The sequence below is a fragment of the Carettochelys insculpta genome, chromosome 5 (genome assembly GCF_033958435.1).
Source record: "Carettochelys insculpta isolate YL-2023 chromosome 5, ASM3395843v1, whole genome shotgun sequence".
Classification (NCBI taxonomy): domain Eukaryota; kingdom Metazoa; phylum Chordata; order Testudines; family Carettochelyidae; genus Carettochelys; species Carettochelys insculpta.
The window spans coordinates 4,231,367-4,257,957 of NC_134141.1; the positions used below are offsets into that span (position 1 = coordinate 4,231,367).

The following is a 26,591-nucleotide window of genomic DNA, read 5'->3' on the forward strand; positions in this document are numbered from 1 at the left end:
GAAACTCAAATTAAGGTAAATCAACTTTAGCTACATAATTAATGTAGCTGAAATTGTGTACCTTAATTTGCGCTTCCCCTGTAGTATAGGCCTTCCCTAAGAGGCATTTGGTCCCTTTTTGCTTTTAGGTCTAAAGGAAATCCAGGGAATGTTTTTGAAAATCTTTTCATTATAAAAAAATCTTGAATACTTATTAATGGTCAGATTGGTGATCAGCTAGGGAACTGGTTCATTAATAGAAAGAGCTTTGAGGGACTAAGGAAGTTGTGAGAGAATTCACAGAACAGCTTGCCCTTATTTATTTGGCTCCACTCGTCACATGGAAGGGTCACAGAAACACATCAAGGCCAACTGATTAAGGTTAAAATGGAGAGATACTCTCCCTTCAGCTACTTTAAAAAACTGGAGTATCTGCACTTCAAACGTAAAGCTGAGTATGACCCGTATCTGCATGATGTCTTTTTGGTCTCTAATGTATTCTGTTCAAATATGCTCATAATCTGGAGGCATTGCAGTGGTGCCATAGTTATGTCTGTACTTAAATTTAATCTTGTTTTATGGTTGCAAGATATGAGATAAAGTACTATGGCACTGGATAAGGCACTACACTAGGATTTAGGAGACTTGCTTCAAGCCCCTAAACAACCTTAGGCAAGTCACAACCTATGTGCCTCACTTCTCCATCTGTGAACTGGGAATGGCACACTTCCAAATTTCACAGATGCGTTGTGAGTATAGACACACTGCAAGGCTCTGAAAACACTACATTATGGGGGTAATAAGTACAGAACAGGGGAAGGGAGCTTTTTTTAGTCAACGGTAACTAACCCACAGAAATATCAAACAGGGGCCACACACAAAGCCAAACATACCTTAGTCACACGCAACTCAGAGTGCCAGGTCTTGCCCTCTTCAGGCCAGCCAGCAGTCACACCCTAGCCTTGCGGGGATAGCCAAGGCTTGGATCTGATCCACATCAAATTAAGCAGGTGGCCAGATTCAGCTCACAGGTTCAAGGTTCCATACTTCTGCTATACAGTAACTCCTAATGGAATATAGCGTCTTAATAAGAGTCGTCGACTTTACTAGGACTACCCGTGGGATTAATAAATATCTAATTTGCATATTGGTAATACAGTGTTATCCCGTAGAGTTGCAGCATCCAGTGCAAGTATAGACCATTTCCTTAAAAATCACAGTAAAACAAGTCAAGGGATAGAGCATATATAAATGCTATTACATAACAACTAAATTTGTTAGTCATTAAGGTGCTGCAGGACTGCTTGTTTTTTGTGATGCTATAGACTAACACAGCTCGCCCCTCTGAGTCCCTTTAAGAAATTTGGGAAATATTTTGAGCTCCCTCTAGCAAATACATTCCAGATTATAGAAATCATTGTTCTTAAAAGTAGCAAACAATTAAGACTTTATGCTTAAAAATGCCTACATTAATGGATTATGACTAATAGGCTACTTTTCAAAATTTTGAGAAGTCCTGTAGCACCTTAGAGACTAACAGATTTTTTTGGAGCATAAGCTTTTGTGGGCGGTCTAAAAGGTGCCACAGGACTTCTCATTGTTTTTGCAGATACAGACTAACACACCCTGGCTACGTCTACACTAGCCCCAAACTTCGAAATGGCCACGCAAATGGCCATTTCGAAGTTTACTAATGAAGCGCTGAAATGCATATTCAGCGCTTCATTAGCATGCGGGTGGCCACGGCACTTCGAAATTGACGCGCCTCGCCGCCGCGCGGCTGGTCCCGACGGGGCTCCTTTTCGAAAGGACCCTGCCTACTTCGAAGTCCCCTTATTCCCATGAGCTCATTCCCCCATGGGAATAAGGGGACTTCGAAGTAGGAGCGGTCCTTTCGAAAAGGAACCCCGTTGGGACCAGCCACGCGGCGGCGAGGCGCGTCAATTTCGAAGTGCCGTGGCCACCCGCATGCTAATGAAGCGCTGAATATGCATTTCAGCGCTTCATTAGTAAACTTCGAAATGGCCATTTGCGTGGCCATTTCGAAGTTTGGGGCTAGTGTAGACACGGCCCCTCTGATACTTTTCAAAATTTTGTGTATATCACAATGATAGTCAAACACCGTAAATTCAAGCTTCAAAATCTAAGACTTTCATTTAAAAATACATTATGCACCAAAATAATCTCAGCCTTCATGAATACCCTTGAAATCAAGTGATAAGACTCTGTGAATTAGTAAGGTTAATAGATGAAAATTCACACACTTCAGACAGCTAAAAGCCTTTCCAGTTGACCACTACCTAGGGCGTAATGCCATCAGAAGATTCCCATGCTGGGCCAGACCACTGAGCCACAGTCCATACTATTCTCTCACAATGGCCAATAGAAAACGCTGCAGTGAATCCATATGCAACTGTGACATTATCCACAGTTTGAATTAAAAAAAAAAAAAAAGAAGAAGCACTTCACAGACATTATACAAATAGGCTGCATCAATAAACAGGAGTGACACAAATTCCAGAGGATGGGGGAGAGGAAAGAAAGGAAATCTTCACCACCATAATCAGGTGATCTGAAACATTTAAGTTTTGGTAGCTGCCCTAAGCCAAAGTCTGAAAACCCTAAAAATGTAAACAGCTGGATGTGTGCCTTGGCCAAAGACTTAAATTCCAAACGTGTTTTTAAAGAAAAGTGAGCTTTTGTGAACATATAGTTCTTATCTTGGCAGTCTAATATTAGAAACATCAGTCATAGATTAGATCAAACATGGCCATTTGGCACCATTCACCCTAATTCACAGAATCACAGGGTTGAAAGGGACCTCAGGAGGTCATAGAATCATAGAACACTAGGACCAGAAGGGGCCTCGAGAGGCCATCGAGTCCAGTCCCCGGCCCCGACAGCAGGACCGACCACTATCTACACCATCCCTGATAGACATCTATCTAATCTGTTCTTAAATATCTCCAGCGAGGGAGATTCCACAACCTCCCTTGGCAACTTATTCCAGTACTTGACCACCCTGACAGTTAAGAACTTTTTCCTAATGTCCAACCTAAACTTCCCTTGCTGCAGCTTAAGTCCATTGCCTCTTGTTCTCTCCTCAGAGGCCAAGAAGAACAAGTTTTCTCCCTCCTCCTTATGACACCCTTTAAGATATATGAAAACTGCTATCATGTCCCCCCTCAATCTTCTTTTTTCCAAGCTAAACAAGCCCAATTCTTTCAGCCTTTCTTCATAAGTCATGTTCTCCAGACCTTTTATCATTCTAGTTGCTCTTCTCTGGACCTTCTCTAATTTCTCCACATCTTTCTTGAATTGGGGTGCCCAGAACTGGACACAATATTCCAGCTGAGGCCTAACCAGCGCAGAGTAGAGCGGTAGAATGATTTCTCACGTCTTGTTCACAACACACCTGCTAATGCATCCCAGAATCATGTTTGCTTTTTTTGCAACAGCATCACACTGTTGACTCATATTTAACTTGTGATCTACTAGAACCCCCTAGATCCCTTTCTGCTGTACGCCTTCCTAGACAGTCTTTTCCCATTCTGTATGTGTGAAACAGATTATTCCTTCCTAAGTGCAGCACCTTACATTTATCTTTATTACACTTCATCCTGTTTACTTCAGACCATTTCTCCAATTTATCTAGATCATTCTGAATTATGACCCTATTCTCCAAGATAGTTGCAACCCCTCCCAGCTTGGTATCATCTGCAAACTTAATAAGCGTACTTTCTATGCCAATATCCAAATCATTAATGAAGATATTGAACAGAACTGGTCCCAAAACAGACCCCTGCGGAACCCCACTTGTTATGCTTTTCCAGCAGGATTGAGCACCATTAACAACTACTCTCTGGGTACGATTAGCCAGCCAGTTATGCACCCACCTTATTGCAGCCCCATTTAAGTTGGACTTGCCTAGTTCATCAATAAGAATATTATGCGAGACCGTATCAAATGCTTTACTAAAGTCTAGGAAAACCACATCCACTGCTTCTCCCTTATCTACGAGTCTTGTTATCATGTCAAAAAAAGCTATCAGGTTGGTTTGACATGATTTGTTCTTTTACAAAACCATGCTGGCTGTTCCCTATCACTTTACTACCTTCCAAGTGCTTGCAGATGACTTCCTTAACTACCTGCTCCATTACCTTTCCTGGCACAGAAGTTAAGCTGACTGGCCTGTAATTTCCTGGGTTGCTCTTGTTCCCCTTTTTGTAGATGGGCACTATATTTGCCCTCTTCCAGTCTTCTGGAATCTCTCCTGTCTCCCATGACTTTCCAAAAATGAGAGCTAACAGCTCAGCTACCTCTTCTATCAGCTCTTTGAGGATTCTAGGATGCATTTCATCAGGCCCTGGTGACTTGCAGACAACTAATTTTTCCAAATGGTTTTTAACTTGTTCTTTTTTTATTTCAAAAACTAACTCTACCCCTTTTCCACCAGCATTCACTATGTCAGGCATTCCTTCAGACTTCTTTGTGAAGACTGAAACAAAGAAGTCATTAAGCATTTCTGCCATTTCCAAGTTCCCCATTACTGTTTCTCCCTCCTCACTGAGCAATGGCCCTACCCTGTCCTTCGTCTTCCTCTTGTTTCTAATATATTTGTAAAAGGCCTTCTTGTTACCCTTTATGCCTGTAGCTAGTTGGAGCTCATTTTGTGCCTTAGCCTTTCTAATTTTACTCCTGCATTCCTGTGTTATTTGCCTATGTTCATCCATTGTAATTTGTCCTAGTTTCCATTTTTTATAGGATTCCTTTTTTAGTTTGAGATCATGCAGGATCTCCTTGTTAAGCCAAGGCGGTCTTTGCCCATATTTACTATCTTTCCTACACAGAGGAATAGCTTGGTTTTGGGCCCTTAATAATGTCTCTTTGAAAAAGAGGTCATCTAGTCCAGCCCCCTGCTTCAAGCAGGATCAACCACCACTAAGTCATCCCAGCCAGGACCTTGTCCAGCCGGGACTTTAAAACCTCAAGGGATGGAGAATCCACCACCTCTCTGTGGGAGCACGAGCACCTGGTGGCCAGGCCTCACTCGCCAGGCAGAATGACCATACACTCCATCCTGGAACGCTATCATACAACGGCGGGGTGGCCTGAAGCCAGGCCAGGCCAAAGAAATCAGAAAGTTGACAAGTAGTTGGAGAGTCCCTAAAGAGAACATCCTGACAAGTAGATAGTAAGTCCCCAAAGAGAACAGCTGGGGCAAGTAGCTGGAAGCCCCCCAAAGAGAACATCTTGGTTGTGCAATATCAGAGGGTCCTGGGGGGAGGTTAGGAAAATGACCAAGGACAGGGGAAATCTTGTAACACGTTCTGACAGGCCGGGAGGATAGAAAGCCCAAATTAGGTAACAAATGCTTTAATTGGCCAGGTATTGAACCCCCAATTAAGAAACAGCATAAAAGGTGATTTAGCAGGGACAAGGGTGTGGGCTCCTGGACACTAGGCGGAGGCTAGCAACTTCCAGTCCAGACAGCAGACCCCGGCCTGATCACCCAGACGTCACCACCACGAAAGGTCCCAACCAAGCTGCATCTCTGACTTGAAGGGCCGCTGTAACATAGTTGCTGGTAAGATGCGGGAGCATTGGATGTTATTGGTAAGTCACATGTAATTATATACAGCTATATGTAACCTAGTGTTTAGCCTATGCCAAATAAATAAATATATTTAAGACAAGTGTTAAGTAGTTGTAGTTACGAATAAATGAATCAGTTACTATCAGTAAATGCCACTAGAGGGACTAGCTGGGACTGTATAGAGAATTATTGGGACTTAGAACAGCCACAGGGCATTGTGGTGTTCGCAAATCGGAGCATTATTGTTCCTGGTACTCATAATACTGTGGAAACCCAGGTTTTAAAAGCAGATACACTGTATCACATATTGCTGCTACAGCAGTGGGGTGGTCGGTCCCGGGCCATCCAGCCCCCCGCTGTATCAAACCCCACACGCACCCATGGAACCCAGAATAGGTCAGCACATCGTCACTCTCTAGGCAACGCATTCCAATGCTTCACCACCCGCCTGGTGAAGTAGTTTTTCCTAATATCTAACCTACACCTCTCCCTCTTCAACTTCAGACCATTACCCCTTGTTCTGCCATCTGACACCACTGAGAACAGTTTCTCACCCTCCTTTTTAGAGCTCCCCTTCAGGAAGTTGGAGGCTGCTACTAAATCACCTCTAAGTCTTCTCTTCTATAAACTAAACAAGCCCAAATCCCTCAGTCTATCCTCATAGGTCTTGTGCTCCAGACGCTTAAGCATTTTTATTGCCTTTCGCTGAACCTGCTCTAGCAAATCCACATCCTTTTTACACTGGGGGGGCCCAAAACTGGACACAATATTCCAGATGTGGCCTCACCAGTGCTGAATAAAGAGAAATAACTACTTCTCTAGATCTACTCGAAATGCTCCTCCTAATGCACCCTAGTATGTTGTTAGCCCTCTTGGCTACAAGGGCACACTGTTTATTCATATCCAGCCTTTCATCCACCATAACCCCTACGTCCCTTTCCATTGTACTGCTGCTGAGCCAGTCGGTCACCAGCCTGTAACAATGCTTGGGATTCTTCAGCCACAGGTGCAGGACTCTACACTTCTCTTTACTGAACCGCATCAGATTTCTTTTGGCCCAGTCCTCCAATTTATCCAGGTCCCTCTGGATTCTCTCTCTACCCTCCAACGAATCTACCTCTCCCCCTAGTTTTGTGTCATCCGCAAACTTGCTGAGAGTGCAATCCAGTCCCTCATCCAGGTCATTAATAAAATGTTGAATAACACCGGGCCCAGAACCGAGCCTTGCAGCACTCCGCTTGAAACAGACCACCATCAAGATATTGAGCCACTGACCACTACCTGTTGGGCCTGACCATCAAGCCAGCTTTCTATCCACCTTATAGTCCAAGGATCCAATCCATATTTCCTTAACTTAGGGACAAGAATGTTGTGGGAGACTGTATCAAAGCCTTGCTCAGGTCAAGGTATATCACATCTTCCCCATGTCCACAGAGCTTGTTACCTCATCATACAAGCTAATCAGATTGGTCAGGCAGGACTTGCCCCTGGTGAATCCATGTTGGCTACTTTTAATCACTTTCCCCTCTTCCAAGTGCTCCAGAACGGATTCCTTGAGGATTCCCTCCAAAACGGTATATACATTGTTATGTTACATTACATTCTTCCCACATTAATGTTAGCACACCCATCTCTTTTTACTGATTCCATCTACTCTGTTGTGTTAAGAACCACAATTCTGCAACCCCACTCCCCTACCCCCTCCATTCTTCTTAAATGTTTCTTTTGGGCACCCTTGTTGTTTCACAACAGTTGGTTTCCACCTGACAGTTTCATGTGAGAGTCAATATCTTGGCATCTGGAGTGCATGTCTCAAATAATTCCAGCACTTCCTTCTGATTATGGGGAAACAAGCTTGCTGGTTGGTAATTTCTCTGCTCTCTCCAAAGGCAATGAAGTCTCTCCAACTAATGTAGGATATTTATTTTCAAAGCTTCTAGTTTTCTGTCTATCACTTTAGATAATCTCCAGCTTTCAGACATGTTAGCACTGAGATGTTTGACAGGTCTGACGAAGCAGGTCTTTGCCCACAAAAGCTTATGCTCCAAAATATTTGTTAGTCTATAAGGTTCCACAGGACTTCTTGTTGTTTTTGAAGATACAGACTAGCACAGCTACCTCTCTGATACTTGTCACTACTGCAGAAAGTTGACCTAAGCTACTGAATAAAGCAGCTGGAGTTAAGGTACCCTTAGGTCGAGTTACAATGGGGTCTACACCCTGGGAAATCAACAAGAGAAACTTTTGTGTCAACTCCCTTACTCTTTTCATCCGGGGCAGAATAACAGGGTAGACCAAAGAGTAATCTGCACTCGATTTAGCAGGTCTTCACTTGCCCCACTAAACTAACCACTGGTGAATAGATCTCATAGCACTGATCCCCACGTTTCCTCCTCTGCTGGTTAGAAACTTGCATCTAATTTTAAGCCTAAACTTGTGAGGGCCACTTCATCACCCACTTACATGGATGCCCCCCACCCCTTGCCAAAAGCTCTTCCCCTCCTCCTCAGAGAGCACCTCCACCACAATCGCTAGCTAGCCCCAAGCCACCACCAAGCAGCACAGCTGCAGAACTCCCAGCTCTGGTGTGCCAGACAGACAGCACAAGGCAACTGAGCAGCCCAGCCACAGAGCTTCCCCCCTCCCCACCCCGAGAGCCACAGGTATCACAATCCAAGTGCCAGGCAGGTAGCTTAGCCCTAACACCAGACACTCTGAGGTACTGCAGCAGAAAGGGAGGCCAGCCCCAGCCCAGAATGCTGAGAAACACAGAAGAGGGAAGGGGGGGCAGTCTTGGAGCATGGCCTGAGTGGAGCTATGTCAGGCTATTCAGGGAGGTACAGCCTGCACTAGCCTGTGACACCCCATGTCTTTGGCCTCTAGCTTACATCAACCCTCCACCTCCCCTGTTTACCACTCTGAATATTTATGGAATCACAAAAGATTAGGGTAGGAAGAGGCATCAGGAGGTCTAGTTCAAGCCCCTGCTCAAAACAGGGCCAACCTCTAATAAACCATCCCAGCCAGGGCTTTGTCAAGCAAGGCCTTAAAAACCCCTAAGGACAGAGATTGCACCACTCCTCTGGGTAACCCATTTCACTGCTTCATCGCCTTTCCTGATGAAAGCGTTTCCTCACATCCAACATAGACCTCCCCCACTGCCACTTGAGGTCACTGCACCTTGTTGCGTTATCTGTCATTGCTGAAAACAGCCCAGCTCCATCCTCATGGAAACCCCTAACTCCCCTTCACAGGTAACTGTAGGCTGCTACCAAATCTCCCCTCACTCTTCTGCAGACTAAATAAGCCCAGATCATTCAGCCTCCCCTTTAGTAAGTCATATGCCCCAGCCCCCAAATCATTTTCACTGCCCTCCTCTGGACACTCTCCAATGCATCCACATCTTTTCTGCAATGGGGTGAGAGGCCCAAAACTGGATGCAATACGCCAGATATAGCCTCACCAGTTCTGAACAGATGGAGATATTCACTTCCCTTGATCTGCTGGCAATACTTTTACTAATGCAGTTTAATCTGCCATCACCCTTCATGGCAACAATGGCACAGTTGACTCAGATCCAGCCAGCTTCTGATCCTCTGTAATCCTTGGGTCCTTTTCTACGGAACTGCCACTTAGCCAGTCCATACCTAGCCTCTAGCAGTACACAGGATTCTTCCATCTTCTGTGCAGGACTCTGCACTTGTCCTTGTTAAACTTTATCAAATTTCTTTTGGCCCAGTCCTCCAATTTGTCTGGATCACTCTGGACCCTATCCCTAACTTCCAGCATATCCACTTCTCTCTCCAGCTTAAATTTTGCAGATGACCTTACTTAGGGTGCAATCCATCCCATCATCCAGCTCATTAATGAAGATATGGAATAAAACCAGCTCAGAACCCAGCTCTGGGGCATGCCACTCAACACCAGCTTCTAATTAGACATTTAGCCCTTCATCACTACTAGTTGAGCCCAACAAATAGCCAGATTTAAAGAGAACAATCACATCTCCCCTCAGCCTTCCTTTGATTAAGCTAAGTTCCTGAAGTCACCACTCACAAGGCAGATTCTCCATTCCTATAATCATCTAGCAGTCCTTCTCTGCTCCTGTTCCCTTGAATTCACTTCATTATCCAATCTATAGAAATACCAACTAACAGGTTGAATGCAATTGTGTTTTGTTAACAGCAGCCGGACTGAACCACTCTGTGGTCTGGTGGGTCGTCCTTACAAAGCACTTTGCACCTCTGCACCTCGCCTTCATTATATCAGCAACTTCAGCTGGGATTTCATCAGATGGAAGACTATTCCAGGAGAGTGGAATGTCCATTGCTTTATGAAAATTACAGAGCAGTTTAGGAGAAGTGTCTCATTCAACAGACATAAGCCTAGTGAGATCAATCATTCCCAACTCATTACAATGCAGCAAGTTAGAAAACCTAATAGATTTTATTTTGAGAGCTAAATTATAGTTTGACAACCTCATTAACACCATGTTGTCCTTTCTGAGGCAGCCTTATTCCAAGTAGAGGACATGATCTTTGGAGAAAGCAAAACACCAACTGGGTTAACTGGATTTTGTGTGGAAGTAGTATTGTTTAAGATGATAGGCTTTTAATACAGTGGAGAGGCACACCTTTCATTTATTTTTCCTAAAGGGGGATTACATAGCAAAAGTTTGGGAAGCACTGTGCACAAGACAACAATGCAGGATTCACAGTGCACAAATAACTCATCAAAAGTTCCAAGTGAAATACTTTGGCAAAAAGAGAGCTCACGTGATCTCTGGGTTTACGCAAAGGAGGACAAGTATCAGAGGGGTAGCTGAGTTAGTCTGTATCTTCAAAAAAAAAAAAAAAAAAAAAATCCTGTAGCACCTTGTAGACTAACATATATTGGAGCATAAGCTTTCGTGGGCAAAGACCCATATCTGATGAAGAGGATCTTTGCCCCACGAAAGCTTATGCTCCAAAATATCTGTTAGTCTATAAGGTGCCACAGGACTTCTTGTTGTTTTTAAAAAGGAGAAGTAATTAGTGTACTTAAAGAGGAGGTTTTAAATTTATGTACACCATTTAAGAGACCAGTAATGGAAGAGTGCATCCAGTACTAGTGTCTGTATTTTTAAAAGAATACTGCAAACTTGGCAAGGTTGCAGAAAGGACCACAAAAAATATTTGTAGACTAGAAAAAATGCTTTACAGTGAGATTTAAACATCTCAATCCATTTATTTTATCAAAAATGATTATGGAATATAATTCAGGAAGAAAATTCAGGTGTTCAGGTCTTTAAACCAGCAAAGAAAGGCATGCCAACAAATGGCCAGAAATGGGAGCCAAACAAATTCAAATTAGACAGCAGGCACAAATTTTCAACAGAAAGAGAATATTATTAATCATTGGCACAAATTGTCAAGAGAAGCAGTGTCATCAAATCAAAAGTGGATGCTATTCTGGAAGTTATGCAGCTCAAGACAGTGGCAGCTGGGTGAAATGGCATGGCCTGTGATATACAGGAGATCAGGCTCAACCAGGTGTTCTCACACTTCATTGCGCCATGACTCCCCCCCCCCCCCCCCCCCGCCCCGACAAAAAATACTCACCACTCCAGGAGGGGAAATGGAAGCCTAAGCGGCCCAAACCCCATTGTCTCAGGGTGGGGGGAGGGAAAATCCTGAGCCTCACAACTCCAGGTGACGTTGAGGGGAGGGGTGCAAAAGCTCAAAGGCTTCAGCCCCATGCAAGAAGCCTGCAAAGGGGGCAGAGAAAATAACTCAGTGGTTTGAGCAGTGGACTGCTAAATCCGTAGTTGTGAGCTCAGTCCCTTAGCGGGATATTTCAAGATCTGGGGCAAATAGATTCAAAAAAAAAAAAAAAATCCTGTCAGGGATGGTGATTGGTCCTGCTGTGAGTGCAGGGGACTGTACTTGATGATCTCTGAAGGTACCTTGCAGCTCTATGAGACAGGTGTATGATGTGTACCTACCGCCTACAGCAGTATCTTTGGCCCTGGTTTCAGCCCTGGGCACCCTATTCAAAGGGTGTCACAACCCCCTTTGGAGTCCCAACCCACATCTTGAGAACTGCTGGACTAGACGATCTAACAGCCCCGTATGGCATTAAACTCTATCCCTGAAATCTTCACTTCCAATGACCTGAAATACATTCATGTTTGGACAAGCCATTAATGAATGACACGTCATTTACTGAGCCCTAGGTCCAGAAACCTAATCTGTTCATAGCCACTGCTAACTAGAAGAACACATCAACTTAGTATATCACACCATGAAAAATGCCTTGCTCCTATCTAACATATTTAGAACTATTTTGGCAATGCAATGCACTGCAACTTAGTAATCAATTGACTCATAGCTTCAGTTAGGCCAATCTCTACACTTAAACCAATAAGTGACTCCCACATATTAGCAAACACTATCAGCAGAAGTTAACCACAGCTTTCTAGATAAAAAATTGAAAGTACAAAGTAACTAACTAACCAGTTCTTCCTTCAGTTGGCAAATGAAAAGAGCATTGTATAAGAACACCACATCACATGAATGTTATAAATCCAGTCAATGTGTCCCCAGATTGTACACATATTTTTTCTAAATAGGTGGCAGTTTGTATGTAGGGGGACGGATAGCTCAAGGGTTTGAGCATTAGCCTGCTAAACCCAGGGTTGTGAGCTCAAGCCTTGAGAAGCCCATTTAGGGATTGTTGCAAATAGATGCCAGGGACTGTGCTTGGTCCTGCCAAGAGGGCAGGGGACTGGACTAAATGGCCTCCCAAAGTCCATTCCACTTCTAGGAGATGTGTAGCTCCAATTATTTCTTTCTTACACTGTTAAATTGAGTTTAAGTTGTTAGAGAACACAATCGGAGATCATATATTGAGATGGGTCTTTTTCAATTTTAAAAACACCATCATAATTCACTTAAGACTAACAAAACATTCACTCCCACCACAAGGGACGTATGTCTCTTGAAGATCTGAAAGTGTCACACGTAATATTTGTACACACAAATAAGAGCAAAGAAGGTTTGATGTGTTAAATCAAAGTTTGTTGACAAGATCATTTGCAAATTAGATTCAACAGTACTCACTTTTAGCTAGTTGAAAACAACTTGTTTTAATAATTAATCAGTTACTGCATAGCAGTATCCAATGTTTATTAATAAAAATATTTCCCACCTTAACAGAAACCAAGCTGTGCTATTTGTGAAGCATAGATAATTATCCCTAAATTCATCTGGCCCTAATGAAAGTTATTGCCACTGAACTACAAGTTTTAATCTTAAAACTTGGAGACATTTTAAGTTACTGTCAGTCACAAGATTAGAATATGAAAGGATCATAAAGTTCTCTCTGAATAGCCGATGAAATGAACATCCATAGGGATATCATGAATTCACTTCCTGTCACTCAAGAGTGAGATAAAAATAGTGATTTTGAGGAAGTTGAAAGAAATATGGAGGTAACTTTCAGCTGAGAGAATTTTTTACAACACTCGCAGAAAGACTATAATGGTAAAAAGTGCAAAGATGAGGAACTGCTTCTTGGGGTATCTTTGAAGTAAACTGCTTTTTAGTGACAAAATCCACTTTCCTAATCAATAGTCTATAACATTTAAAAATAGGCATTTGAGAATATCTTGATTAATAAAATTCTCAGAAAATAAATGCGAATGCTGCATTCTATTATCAAATTTCATATTGTCTTCAAAACAATGCAAAAAGCAAATACACTGTATTGACAATATATGGGCTCTTACCGTGAGTTACCTTTCATGAACAAAGTTCATTGCAATATTTACATAAGTAGATACATTTCCAGCATTTGAACACATTGGTGCAACTGGCAACCAGAAGCAACTCTGGAGAAAAGCACCATTAGCACTAGTTCAGGAATACACAGCAACACAACTGATTTGGTCGTAGGAGGTTGCTTTTTTTCAAATAAGCAAATACAGGAAAATCTATTTTGCCTGGGCAAAACACTGACGAGTCATTTCAGGAAATGGTAATTTTCTTATTTTCACTCTGAAGAGAATTTTATTATTTTGCACAGTACATACTTCTGTATCTCCGGTTCCTCTTGAGAAGGAGAAACTCTCACTCTAAACCAAACAATAGGCTTTCTTGTGAAAGAGTAAAAAAGCATCCGAACTTTCAAGCAACAGACTGCATCTGTTCCACTCCTTTCTCCCCACAAACCTAGCATACCTAGAATTCTAAACTTTTGAGATGACAGATTTTATTACTGTCTTCAATAGCAGTTGTTTTCAACCCCATGCCCGCGTCTACACTAGCCAAAAACTTCGAAATGGCCATGCAAATGGCCATTTCAAAGTTTTCTAATGAAGCACTGAAATACATATTCAGCACCTCATTAGCATGTGGGCAGCTGCCACACTTCAAAATTGACGCAGCTCGCTGCCATGCGGCTCGTTCAGACGGGGCTCCTTTTCTAAAGGACCCCGGGTACTTCAAAGTCCCCTTATTCCTATCTGCTCATAGGAATAAAGGGATTTCGAAGCTGCTAGGGTCCTTTCAAAAAGGAGCCCCATCTGGATAAGCCGCACGGGAGTGAAATGTGGAAATTTCGAAGAGCCACGGCCGGCGACATGCTAATGAGGCATGGAATATGCATTTCAGGGCCTCATTAGTAACCTTCTAAATGGCCATCTGCATAGCCATTTCGAAGTTTTGTGCCAGTGTAGACACGGCCCTAGAGTATTAATGCAGAAATAGATTAAGTATATTTTCTTCAGTAGTCTTAGCACAGCAGTGTTTCTATACTGGTGATAATTAGTACCACTGCACTACAGTATAAGAGTGCAGTGTGTAGACAACAAAAAGCCAGAATCGTTTCACAACAGCTGGGATTACTTTTGGTGCCAAGCTACTTCCTCTTATCTGTTACTCTACATGAACACAGCAAGTAAAGAAAGAGTCTTCACCACTGTCTGACCCTTATTTAAACTGCTTAACAAGTGCCTTAGTTTGTCAGTTTTGTCTTGTGTTTATCTTTGCTGTCTTCAGTCTGATGAAAATAATTCAGAACTATATGGATACTGTCAGCATCCACAATCTATTTGTTGCACTTTTATTGACAAAAATTCTTTCTAAACTAAATTTATAGTAAAACTGACAGTGTGCCTGTACCAGCAATACAGCATAGCCCTACTTGTCTTTCAATCATTTTTATTAATGACCTCAAAAAGTAGTGACAATTCAAGAACACACAGAAGGTGGAAATTAAAGGTTTCTATTTAGCATTTCTGTTGCAAACAATATAGCAACCAGCCCAACATGAAAGAACAACAGAAAAATGCTGGCACTCAAATTCCTGAAAGGCATCTTGCTCCACTCCATGTTTTTAAGATACCACAGCCTCAAAGAGGACAGTTAATGGGAAGCAGCTGATTACAGATTTGAATGGTTTTCAAAGCACAGACTCTCATAAATTCAACAGGTGACTTCTCCCTGACATCAATAAGCCATCTGAAGTTTCTATGAAGATTTATTTCAAAAGGTTCTCCATGAACTGTTTATTGTAAAACCCAATTTTTAAAAAAATTCTAAATTTTTCAGCACCATGTAACCACCACTTTGTACATGTTTAGTTAAAAAAAAATTCAAGTTTAAGGAATCACATGGGAGTACAATACTGAAGTCCATTACTGCAGAAATTTAATACTCAAGTATGTATATTGGAAAAATAATATTTATTAAGGCTACCTGTTCATAACACAAGTCTATTTCACATCTAGGGAACAGTTAGTCAGGTGATACTGTGAGAATGCAGGATTCCATGGATCAAAACTAATGCCTGAGGTTCTGGTTCAGAGTTATATCTAATAGTAAAAAGCCCTCACATCATAGCATGTAGTTCTATCTATGTAGCAGTGTGAGCACAGTATATGACTATCAAATCTCAATCAGCTTCAAGTCAACACAAAATGTAACAAGTGTCCTACCTTGATTTTTCACAAAGATAATGTGTAGACTCACATGATCAAATTTGGTTAGATTTAGCCAAATGAAAACAACATGACAGATTTTTGGTCTGATAAAGGCTTTCAAAAAAAATGAAATCTTTATACCAGCACCCAAATTTAAAACAATTAACTTGTCTTTTCTAGAGCACTCTTTGAAAAGACTGGTGTCTCTCATCCTAGAGGAGTAAATGATCACTGACTTCAAGTTCCAGACAGAAAGTAAAGTATTCTCTTGCATATAGTTTTAATTAATAGGTTTTAGTGAACTAAGAAATTTAAACAAAGCCTTTCTTTAAAGTGTACAAGTCATTACTTGAAAGGAAACATCTCACCTATTAAATAAGTCTTGTGGATTACAAGAAAACATCTACAAGGTTCATTGCTGGTTAAAACACCTTTTTATTTAGATCAGTCACAGGGGGAATGAGAACTTTTCACTATTAAAAGAACTCAATACTTATCAATATGGAAGGCAGACAACACTTAGCACTAGGGAAACTTGTACTTCAGTCCTCCAAGAACATGGAACTGCCACTAATTTTAAATTTTAGATTGTTATATTGCCAACAAGCAGCATTGGAAGATACACATCTAATTTACAAGTTGCAGTATAGATTGCACTTAGAGGTTTACATGCTTGTAAATCTTTATAATAGCGTTTTTCTTAAAGAATATTTGGTTTCCTCAGGAAAACAAAGACAGTTTGGCATTTTCCAGCTTCATCCTGCTAAAGTTAAAAAGTTTCCAAAGGAAAATTCCACAGCATAATGTAATAATCAAGCAGAAATTATAGAGATAGATGCTTGGTTACCAATAGATCTAATCCAGACGGCAGAAAAACAATTACACAAACCCTCGGTTAAAAAATTATCTTAAATTAGAAATATTTTAGTTTTTCAGAGTGAGTTGCACTTGTTCTCTTGAAAGGTCATTTAAATATGAATACAATGTAAGCACCGAGACCTTTAACTGTGATCATATCAAGTTCATGACACACCACATACATACTAACCACTTGTGGATTAAAAGATACTGCAGTGTTTCTAATAAATTAACACCTTGCAGATGAGGCACATTACAGTTGGAAAAAATCAGACTTCACCATCTGTGTAATGTGGTCATGAGAAAATTTGGCAAAAACAGAGCCATTATTTTACCAACCGTTACCACTTCAATCGATGCTTCTCACAAGCTTAAGAGCTATTCCAGATTCCTCCACACATCTCCCACCTCTCTCGCCATAGGCATCCACAGCTAAGATCACTTATCACCCAGTTTATCCCCACTTTTCTCGACCACTACAGAGACTCGCGTTTTTCACAGGATGGGGTGGGTGATTAGCAATATAACCCATCCCTGAACAGGGGCGCTGAGAGGCTCAGGAGGAGACCCAGACCGCCCCCCTCCACCACGGTACCCAGGCGCACCTGAGCTGGTGCCCAGCAGGGACCCCGCTGCCAAGCCCCGAGCTGGGCCGGGCTCCCCCTGTCCAGGTGGCTTTGCAAACTGGGTCGAGGGGGATTATTATTGGGGGGGGGGGTTTGCAAGAGGAGAGCCCGGGGCATACAAAGCCGGGAAGCTGGGGGAGGGGGGGGAATGGGGCCGCCGGACAGACACACACACCACAGCCGGGGGGGGGGGGGGGGGGACGGACAGACGGGGGCGAGTTGGGGGAAGCGGACAGACTGAGCGGGGACGGACAGACACGGCCGGAGGGAGGAGGAGGAGGAGGATGTACGCGGGCTGGGGGGGGGCGGGGGGAAAGACAGACAGACAGACTGACTGACAGGAGGAATGAAGGCAGGCAGGCACCCAACGCGGGGGGGGGGGGGACAGACGGACAGACAGAGGGCCGGGGGGAGGAAGACGTAAGCGGACAGACAGGGGTACACAGGGCCGGGGGTGGGGGGAAGGGGAGAGGACAGACAGAGAGACGGACGGACAGACAGACACAGGGGGAGGGGTGCAGACGTCCTTGACCAACCCCGCTGCCGACCCAGAAGTTACCGCGCCCCCAGCCCAGGCTCTGGGGCGCCGCGGGGCCGGCCCTGCCCGGGGAGGCGGCGGGGGGTCTCGGCCCGGCGGCGAGGGCACTGACCTGGCGGCGCGGGGTCCGGGCGGCGGGGCGCCGTGTCCGCCCGCGGGAGGGGGGGGGGGCTCCGCTCCCTCCGACTCTCCCCAGAAGGAGGAAAAAATTCCGGCCGGAGTTTAAAACAAAGAGGCGGAAATAGCCGAGCGGGGCCGAGCGCGGCCGAGCGGGGGCGCCGCGCACCGGGAGCATGCGCACTACCCGCCGCCCCCCCCTCCCCTTCCCACGCGCTGAGGGGAGGGGGCTGCGCTCGTGCAGCCGCCCGTGGGGGGGCGGGGAGGTGACGTGTGCGCGCTGGGAGCGTTGGAGCGGCGCGTGTCCCCCTCCCCCCCGCGCGGAATCCCCATGGGAACCTGCCCCGTGCGGGAGCCCTCCTCGTCACACCGGCCTGGACCCCTCCCCCACCCCCTCGTCACACCGGCCTGGACACCCCCACCACCACCCCCTCCGGGCAACCCCTCCCCCACCCCCTCTTCACACCGGCGTGGACCCCTCCCCCACCCCTTCGTCACACCGGCCTGGACACCCCCACCACCACCCCCTCCGGGCAACCCCTCCCCCACCCCCTCGTCACACCGGCCTGGACCCCTCCCCCACCCCCTCGTCACACCGGCCTGGACACCCCCACCACCACCCCCTCCGGGCAACCCCTCCCCCACCCCCTCGTCACACCGGCCTGGACACCCCCACCCCCACCCCCTCCGGGCAACCCCTCCCCCACCCCCTCTTCACACTGGCCTGGACACCCCCAACTGCCCCCTTACGGCCCCAGGGCAACCCCTCCCCCACCCTCTTGTCACATAGGTCTGGGCACCCCCACTCTACCGTCACACCCACACCCACACCCACTAAAGGCTCCAGGGCAGCCCCTCCTCCCAACACACCTTCATTACACCCCCATCCAACCAGGGTAGATCCCACAACCCTCCCCAAAGGCTCCCCACACCCTCACCACATGGGACTGGATACCCCCCAACACTGCCCACTAAAGGCTCCTGGACAGCCTCTCTCCTACACACGAACCCTTATCAGACAGGACTGGACACCCTCATCCCACCAGGCCACATTCCCTCCCCTGTTGTCCTTGAATGGTTCCAGTACAATCCACACAGACAACCAGCCATACATCCCCAAAGCCTGCACTAAAGGGTCTAAAACAATCTAACACCCTTAACGCAATACAAAAAGCTTCGGTATAATCCCCTAACACGCACACGCATCCCACACACACCTCTGAATATCTCCTATACTAGACAAACAGACACCCCAAACCTCCACCCTGGCAGCAAGGACTTCAGAATTCACCACAACACCCCAACGACCTCCTCACAGCTGGACACCCCCAGACCCAGAACTGGAGACTACAGGACAACTCACCATAACAGGTGCACACCACCAAAAGCAAAAAGCTCCAGAAATATCTGATAATGCCCTCTGCAAAACACAGCACCAATCCCCCACATGCTGCTAAAGGCTCCAGAAAGACAGTCACTGAAATCCCCACACAGCTTTCCCAAAAAACTCAAGCTTTCAAAATCATGAGTCACCCCCAAAATCATGATTCATTTTAAAATCCTGACCCTTCAGAGACAATAATTTTGGGTGCTTTTCACTTGCCTTCCAGTTTGTTGATGGTTACACATCTTTTTAAGCTTTTTCTGTACAATTTTGAGGCTGAGAAACATAATTTCAGAGGGGGGGAAAGAATAAAAGAAAAAGAGAAAAGCTGAGATTCAATTACATATCTGTGATCTGAGCTTACCTGGATAATAATTTTTCTGATTTGTCAACCTTTATTACTATTTTTGGTTCTCTGTGCCTTAAATATTGAGTCTGTTCTGGTATGGCTATGACCTGAAGAAGTGGGTCTGTCCCATGAAAGCTCATCACCTAATAAATTATTTTGTTAGTCTTTAAAGTACTACTGGACTGTTTTCTTGTTTTCACCAGTTACTGTGAGACTCACAAGAGGAGGCAACGTGGAACATAATAGGCAATGAGCTAATCTGCAGATAGACTGTACACTGCAGTTTACAAAAGATTGTAGATTTTGTGCTGATGAAAAGTATTCGTTCACCAAATATATGTGAAGTCTTCTGAATTTAGTGGACAAACTTCCTGCTTTGCCATTAAAGCAGTCCTGACCTAGGGGAGGAGTAAAAGAAGATCATTCAGACTACATGGTCCATGTAGTTTCCACAATCTATCGCGTCCTTCAGATCTTCCCAAGAGCTCTGCATAGCCCAAAAACTTGTCTCTTCCTCATCCACTGTCTCTCTCTGGAGTCTGTTCATTAATGGAAGTATGGTGGTGAGTTTGTGATGTGAGATCTGTAACTTGGGTCTGAACTCATCCCAAAGAGGGGATACAGGTTATCAGCACTTAGACAGAGAATTCCAAACTGCTGATCTAGACTCTGGTCAAATTGGTGAATTATAAAAAAAAGGCTCTCTCGTACGTTAGTAGTGCTCTGAGCAATTCAAGTTTTCAGTAAAGTGTTAAAAACATACCTTCAAAATGAGGCTTATTTCTTGAAATATGAATATATGAAATGGAGTTCTAATACAACATTAACACGAGCCAAATTCTCTTCTGAAGACCTAGTTTCTGCAATATATATTATATTATATATATTGAACTATACTATACTAAATATACTATGCCATGGTTATATTTTCATGGTGTGGGTATACATATACAAAGATTACATACAAGAACATTAAGATTGCAACGGCAAGTGTGCCAAAGTTAAGACTTTCCAGAATTAAATTTAGCAGTGCAAGCCTGAATCTTCCCCCTTGTGTATATGTTCTATGGTTCTCTTTAGTCTTACACAACTATTTTCCCACAAAGTTGTTCAGCAGAATTTTAACCCAGAACTTTCAGAACCAAGGCATAAGCTTTTTCCATTTCAACTACAAAAGCAATTGGTAGCACCAGACAGAGGTCCTGTGTGATACAGTCTGTAGAGGGAACATAAGACTTTCCCCATGGGTTACCAAATACTCCATTATTGTCTTAAATAACATATGTATTCCTGAGGTCTATCCTAAGAGCAAAATGTTATTTAGTAGCTAGCTGAGTGCATACATACAAAGAGCCAAAGCTATAGATTTGGCATATTTAGCTTCCAACGCTGTATAGCTAAGTGGAGGAGACTTGTCTACGAGATCTAGGTCCTGTTCCCAGTTTTGTCTCAAGTGACCTTGTGCAGTCCTTCTTTTATCTTTTTTAAAATATGAACACTGACTGTTGCCTGTCTTCTGGGGTAGGGAGATGAGACACTGATCAGTAAAAAGGGCAGGTAATTGTGCAGAAATATTAACAGCTCTTAAAAGATGTTAAACTGAAGCCCATGGTCTCCTGGCTTTTTCCAGCCCAATGTGTCTTGTCTTAGGCCAACATATTTTTTGGCGGGAGAAGTTCTCCGGGCAAGCAAGGAAGAGCCAACAAATGTGCAACATGCAACTGTCACACAAAAGTTGCAAGATAAATCCATCAACAGCTCCCAACACATATGTCAAAGGCTCCAGGACCCAGCTTAGTCTTCTAAGTCTTCTTAGTCTTCCATTATCTTCTGTCTGCTCTTCTATAAGTTTATACAAATTTTATATTTTGAAGAGCCTAAACCTCATATAGCCAACCACCCTAGAACTGGAAAAAGATATGGTCTGAACTCTGCAACTTCCAGCTATAGATATTTCTCCATCTCTAGTTGCTGATATTTCAAAAAGTTTGCTTCCTCGGGATGTCTACATCAGAGTGAGATGACAAGCCCACACCTGCTCAAGGAATTAGTTTACTTTAAAAATGCCCTTGAGAACAAATGTATGAAGTGACTGTCCTGACCCTTCCTTTGGGGAGAGCTGAGGCCATAGTTTTTTCTCACTGTAACCTCTTTGCCCTAACACTGTTTCTGCGGCTGCCCATTGAACACTGATTTAACCTGTAAGTGACATTTCTGACAGGCAAGGTCAGACTGTACATGAATACAGTTCCACTTACATTGTGATTGAATAGGTACAAGCTGTCATAGGAACTGAAGCACTTGGAACTAACGCTGAACTGCAGCTTCCACTTAGCATCTCAATCATTACCAATATTGCACTAAGAATAAAGCAACAAGATGAGAAAAAGAGATCTGGGAGGAACCACAAGAATTAGCTGTTAAAGAATATCTCCTTTATATGTTAGACAAGTTTTGATCCCCAACTGCAAAACTAAAGTGTTATAAACGAAGCCAAGGTTAACAAACTTGCATGAGATTACATGGGAAAACATTGTCAGTGCTCAGCACTGGAAATACTCGAGACTGAATCAGATTAAAAAGCAAAAATCCTAGCTAAAAGTGTGGGGAGCAGAGTGTAATTAGTTTTCACTTTTGGGCTGAAGAGAACCATGACAATATATCCAAGCTATATATTTCTGAGCAGTGTCAAAACACAGCAAACTATACAAAATTTCTGAGATAGCAGTTAAAGTGTGAGATGGTCTAAGAATGATTTTTGGAAATATCATTTATAAACAAGCAACGCTTGAATTGGATAAAGTCAGCCTCACTTGCAGGGATGTAAACTGCAGTCCCCCAAAGGTAATGAGAAGGGATTACTTCTCGAGTACAGAAGCCAGAGTGGCTCCACAAAATGCTGTTTGTACAGGCCTAAGTGTCTAGGATGGCTAATAAAACTATATACATATGGAAGATAAAACCACAGCTTTACTGATCTCTATGGGAGAATTACCTCTTTGCTCATCAAGTGAAAATACTGTTCTAGAGGAGTGAGCCTTAACTTTTGACCCCAACTCTTGCAATTCCATCACATCTCATCATATTTAGTCTCAAAGGGGTAGCCATGTTAGTCGGTAGCTTCACAAAAACAAGCAGTCCTGATGCATCTTAGAGACCAAATAAAGGACTGCCCTATTTAGTGTTTTACTTTCTTGAAGCCCCCCAGTTCTTGGAGATAAACAATTAGGCAAGCGTCTCAGCTTCAAGTTTAAAAGTTAGTGCATTGTTGAGAGCAAGAGAAAAAGATTGAAAACATGACTTGAATGCACTCGTGTCCAAAACAGATGTCAAATAACCCAAAATTATATATTTACTCAGTTTTAAGATGATCTCATAATTTTGGGGGTTTTCATAATTTGGGGGTTTTCATAATTTTCATGGATTTTCAAACATTTGGCCTGGCAATATTAGCATCTCAGCCTTGCTGAACTTTGAGGAAATTTAAAACAGAAAACAATTTCCTCATGGAGGACTGGCAAAGCACTTGTAAATGGAGAATGGGATAACACACAGGGCAACCTTATCTTTGGAAGCACCAGTAATGAAGGCTTAATGACCTAGCAGCAGTAATTTATACACTAAGCAAGCCAATATAAATGGCTTATGGAAGACCCTACTGAAGATTTAAATATTTCAAAGAAATAGAGCAATGTTCATTAGAATTGAGTCAGAGAACACATACCACAGTAATCTGCCTCTTTGGAAGTCTTCAGTTCTCACAATAACTCAAAAGGAATGTTTGAAAGAGGACATTGACTTATGAGATCCCCTTGAACACTTCCTGATAGTCAAGCTTGCATCAAAACTGATGAAAGATATTCATTTTTCAAATGATGCCCTTTTGCTTCTAATTGCTTCTTTTACTTTGTTATTTAGCTATATAGAACGTTTAAACTTTTTTTTTTTGGTCCCCACTGTGTTTTTTTCTTCTTTTAAATTGGGGTATAGGTTCAAGTGAGCCTCTGTTACAGTGCTTTTAATAAGTTTCCAACCAGCTTTCAGGCATTTCACTTTTTGTGATTGTATCTTTTAATTTTCATTGAACTGGCTTCCTTACTTCACATAGATCCCCTTTCTGAGGTTATGTCTACACTAGACATAGAAGTTGACCACTGATACGAAATTTTAGCTAAGCCAATTGAGTAGCTGAAATCAATTTATCTGCAGTCAATTTCCATGTCTGTCCACATTGCAGAAGGTCAACCTTCCTTATTCCTCACCTCTTGCAAGGAGTATAGGGTTCGATGTTGACCCCTGGGAACGTCATTTTGCACATGAAAATCCCGAGGAAGTCAATCTTCCACTGTAGTGTGTCTCTTGCCTCAAATTAAAAGCTACTGTGCTAGGCATCTTCTCCACCTCCAAGGATGTTAGATTTATGATTGTTATTAGCAAGTGGTTCAGCTATAGTCACATTTTGCACAAAATCATGAGCTCCACTTTAGACTAAAGTAAGAACTACCTCTCCCCTGGTGGGCTCCAGGACTAGCTGCTCCAAAGAGACCTCATTTATGGTGTCTAGCACATGCATTGTAACTACAGCCTCACCCAGAAAATGCCTGAAAGAGAAAGTGAATGCCCTGGTGATGTTCAGGCTCTCCAAATCCAGAAGCAAATTCCAGAGCCAGAGGCATCAGAAAGAGCTCTCCCAATTAAACCAGGAGCCTCTTAACTCAATAATCATGAACAATCCCAGCTGCCACTGTACTGCCTGGGAAGAGAGGCAGTTCGAAAGGTACACAAATTCCAGAACATTTACCGCTTTACATGTAAAACACCCCCAGAAATGAAGGGGCAACCAATGCACATCATGCAACACATACAATATTCCCTTTGCTTGAAGTATTGCTTAATAGGAGACGCCCATTCCTTCTCCACTACTACTTAGTTCCCTGTCCTCTGCCAGTCATGCTAGCCTAAGCTGCCCATTTGCTTGCTTCTCCCACACACCTTCCTGCCTTCTTTCATGATGCAGCTTGCATGGAATGCCTCCTCCTATTTAGTGCTCCTTTAAATCCCTCCTGAGACCTCGCTCCAGCTCTGCTGCGTAGAAGAAGCCAGCCAAATGGTTCTGAATAGATTGCATGGGGATGGGAGGAATGCAATGTTAATGTGATGCACTGCTGTTAAGGGGCACACATGAATGGTTTGTCATTCCCTTGCTACAAATAACTTATCTTCTAATTTTCTTACACTGTGCACTGCACAATTGGCCCCCAATTCTGTGGCCCCTACCAGAACACCATCACCATCAGGAAAAGATTTACACATCACCAGGAGAATGTCTGCACTATAGCCACACTGATGACCTCGCTGAGTGGAATCACGGAGATCTGAATACTCCAGGGTTGCTTTTTCACACAACTTTCTCAGTAATCCCAAAATGAGATTTCTAGATGGTACTTGGCCCTGTTATGCATGCAGGGGACTAGACTTGATAACCTCTTGAGGTCTCTACAGGTTCTAGTATTCTATGAACAGAGAGTGATATTTGGGATGCTTGTCTGTTTCAAAGGAGTAACTGCGTGAGCGTGTGCATGACCACTTCTTTTTAAGAGAAGCCAATATCTCACCTTCAACTGAGGAAGCAGTAAATCATCTTTAACTATATCCATCTCTTCTAGTCTGGCTTTGACCAATTGAATGCATTGAACTCCCAGATCATAACACATATATCCCCGAACTAAATTCACTCCCCGAACTAACACAGCCACCAAGGAAGAAGAAAACATCATACCCAATTTATATTCTCTTGGGGCTTTAAACTGGAAAAAGCAAAGTTCACAATCCTCTCAGCCCCCCCAAATAAAAAACCTACTAACCGAAGTAACCTCTGTTGATTTCTTACCACAATCCACACGAGGTATATAATTCCTGTCAACTATAAAGTAGCAAAATCCCTTGAAGCTTTCTGGATACTCGTTAGTCCCTTTTACTGACTGGATGTTTCTATGTTTCCCCTCATTGCCCCTACTACAGGGCTGACAAGGCATGCTGTCTCAGCCTCCAGCTGAACAACTTCAGCCACTGTTCTCATCCGCCGTGTTTCTCCTTTCTCTGCAGATAACAAACACAAGACCCCAGGCAATTTAAACCTGAAAGACTGGCATTTAGCTGTACGCGCAGTCCTAACAACCCAGCTGAGCTCTTAATTCCAACTTCCAGGTTACTGAGACCTACCTGTGTTCCCCATCAAAAAAAAAAAAAAGTTTTCTATTGTCAAATTCAATAACCCATTGATTTCTTAAGTTTATACTTTTAACAAAATCCACTATGCTGCATTTAATGGGAATATAAACCAATTAACCCATTGGAAAAATGAATTATGAACACTATTTTAGCAAGTATCTGACAACATGTGAAATAATCACTTTCCAGAAAATATCCACACTACAGGTTGAACCTCTCTCGTCCAGCACCCTTGGGACCTGACATCGGGAGAATTTGCCGAACAATGGGAGGTTAATATTTCTAGCACATTACCAACACTTCCACTGCTTACTGGGCTCTTAGAAGAAATGTAGGGGTAAATTACAGCTAAATAACAGCACAGAACACTGAGAGCCAGGATTGGCGTCTGTAAACAAACTCTATGGGACCACCAGATACTTGGCCATGCCCATGATAAGTGGTCATCTGTCTAACTAAAATCATGCCAGATTACAGAGTTTGCTAGACAAGAGTCCCAGATTAGAGAGGTTCAACCCGCAGTGAGAGACAAAAATTACTGGGTGGGCTTATTAGCCACTGTTAGGTGTAATAGTGGATCAGTTAATTCAGCAGAGCCACCTGGGGCTGAAGAGTTCACTGGAGCAGTAAAAACTCCTGAATCCTGTCTAAACTAGAATCTCTGCTAGTGGTAGAATACCTGCTGGGAAATGGCTCTTAATTAACTTGTATAAGTACATCCTGGGTGTGGAGCACTCCTTTCTATAGCCCCCTAGAGAACAGCCATCCTTAGTTTCAAATATTAGTTATCTGAACTTAATGGCCCTTCTAACCCTCAAGCCCTGCTTTCTTGCTTGCCCTAGATGTTGTGTTTGACCTAAGAAGGGAGATAACTTCCTGCTTGGTGCAATTCAGCTACAGAATCTGCAGTGTCACAACCTCTAATCATGATTCATGGATGGATATATTCAAT

General features: G+C 43.4%; 1 protein-coding gene across 4 annotated transcripts in view; it reads right to left on the minus strand.

Moving 5' to 3' along the window:
* The window catches only part of PCGF3 (polycomb group ring finger 3), a 108,549-nt gene that overhangs the window by 67,019 nt on the left and 14,939 nt on the right, over positions 1 to 26,591 (minus strand). For 2 of the 4 annotated variants that reach the window (XM_074994551.1, XM_074994548.1), the window contains exon 1: positions 17,671 to 17,734. The exons of 1 other annotated variant lie outside the window; for it this stretch is intronic. The gene's annotated coding sequence lies outside the window, so the exon portion shown is untranslated. Of the gene's footprint in view, positions 1 to 17,670; positions 17,735 to 26,591 lie in introns of those variants that run through there. One more of the 4 variants, XM_074994549.1, reaches the window with a different exon arrangement.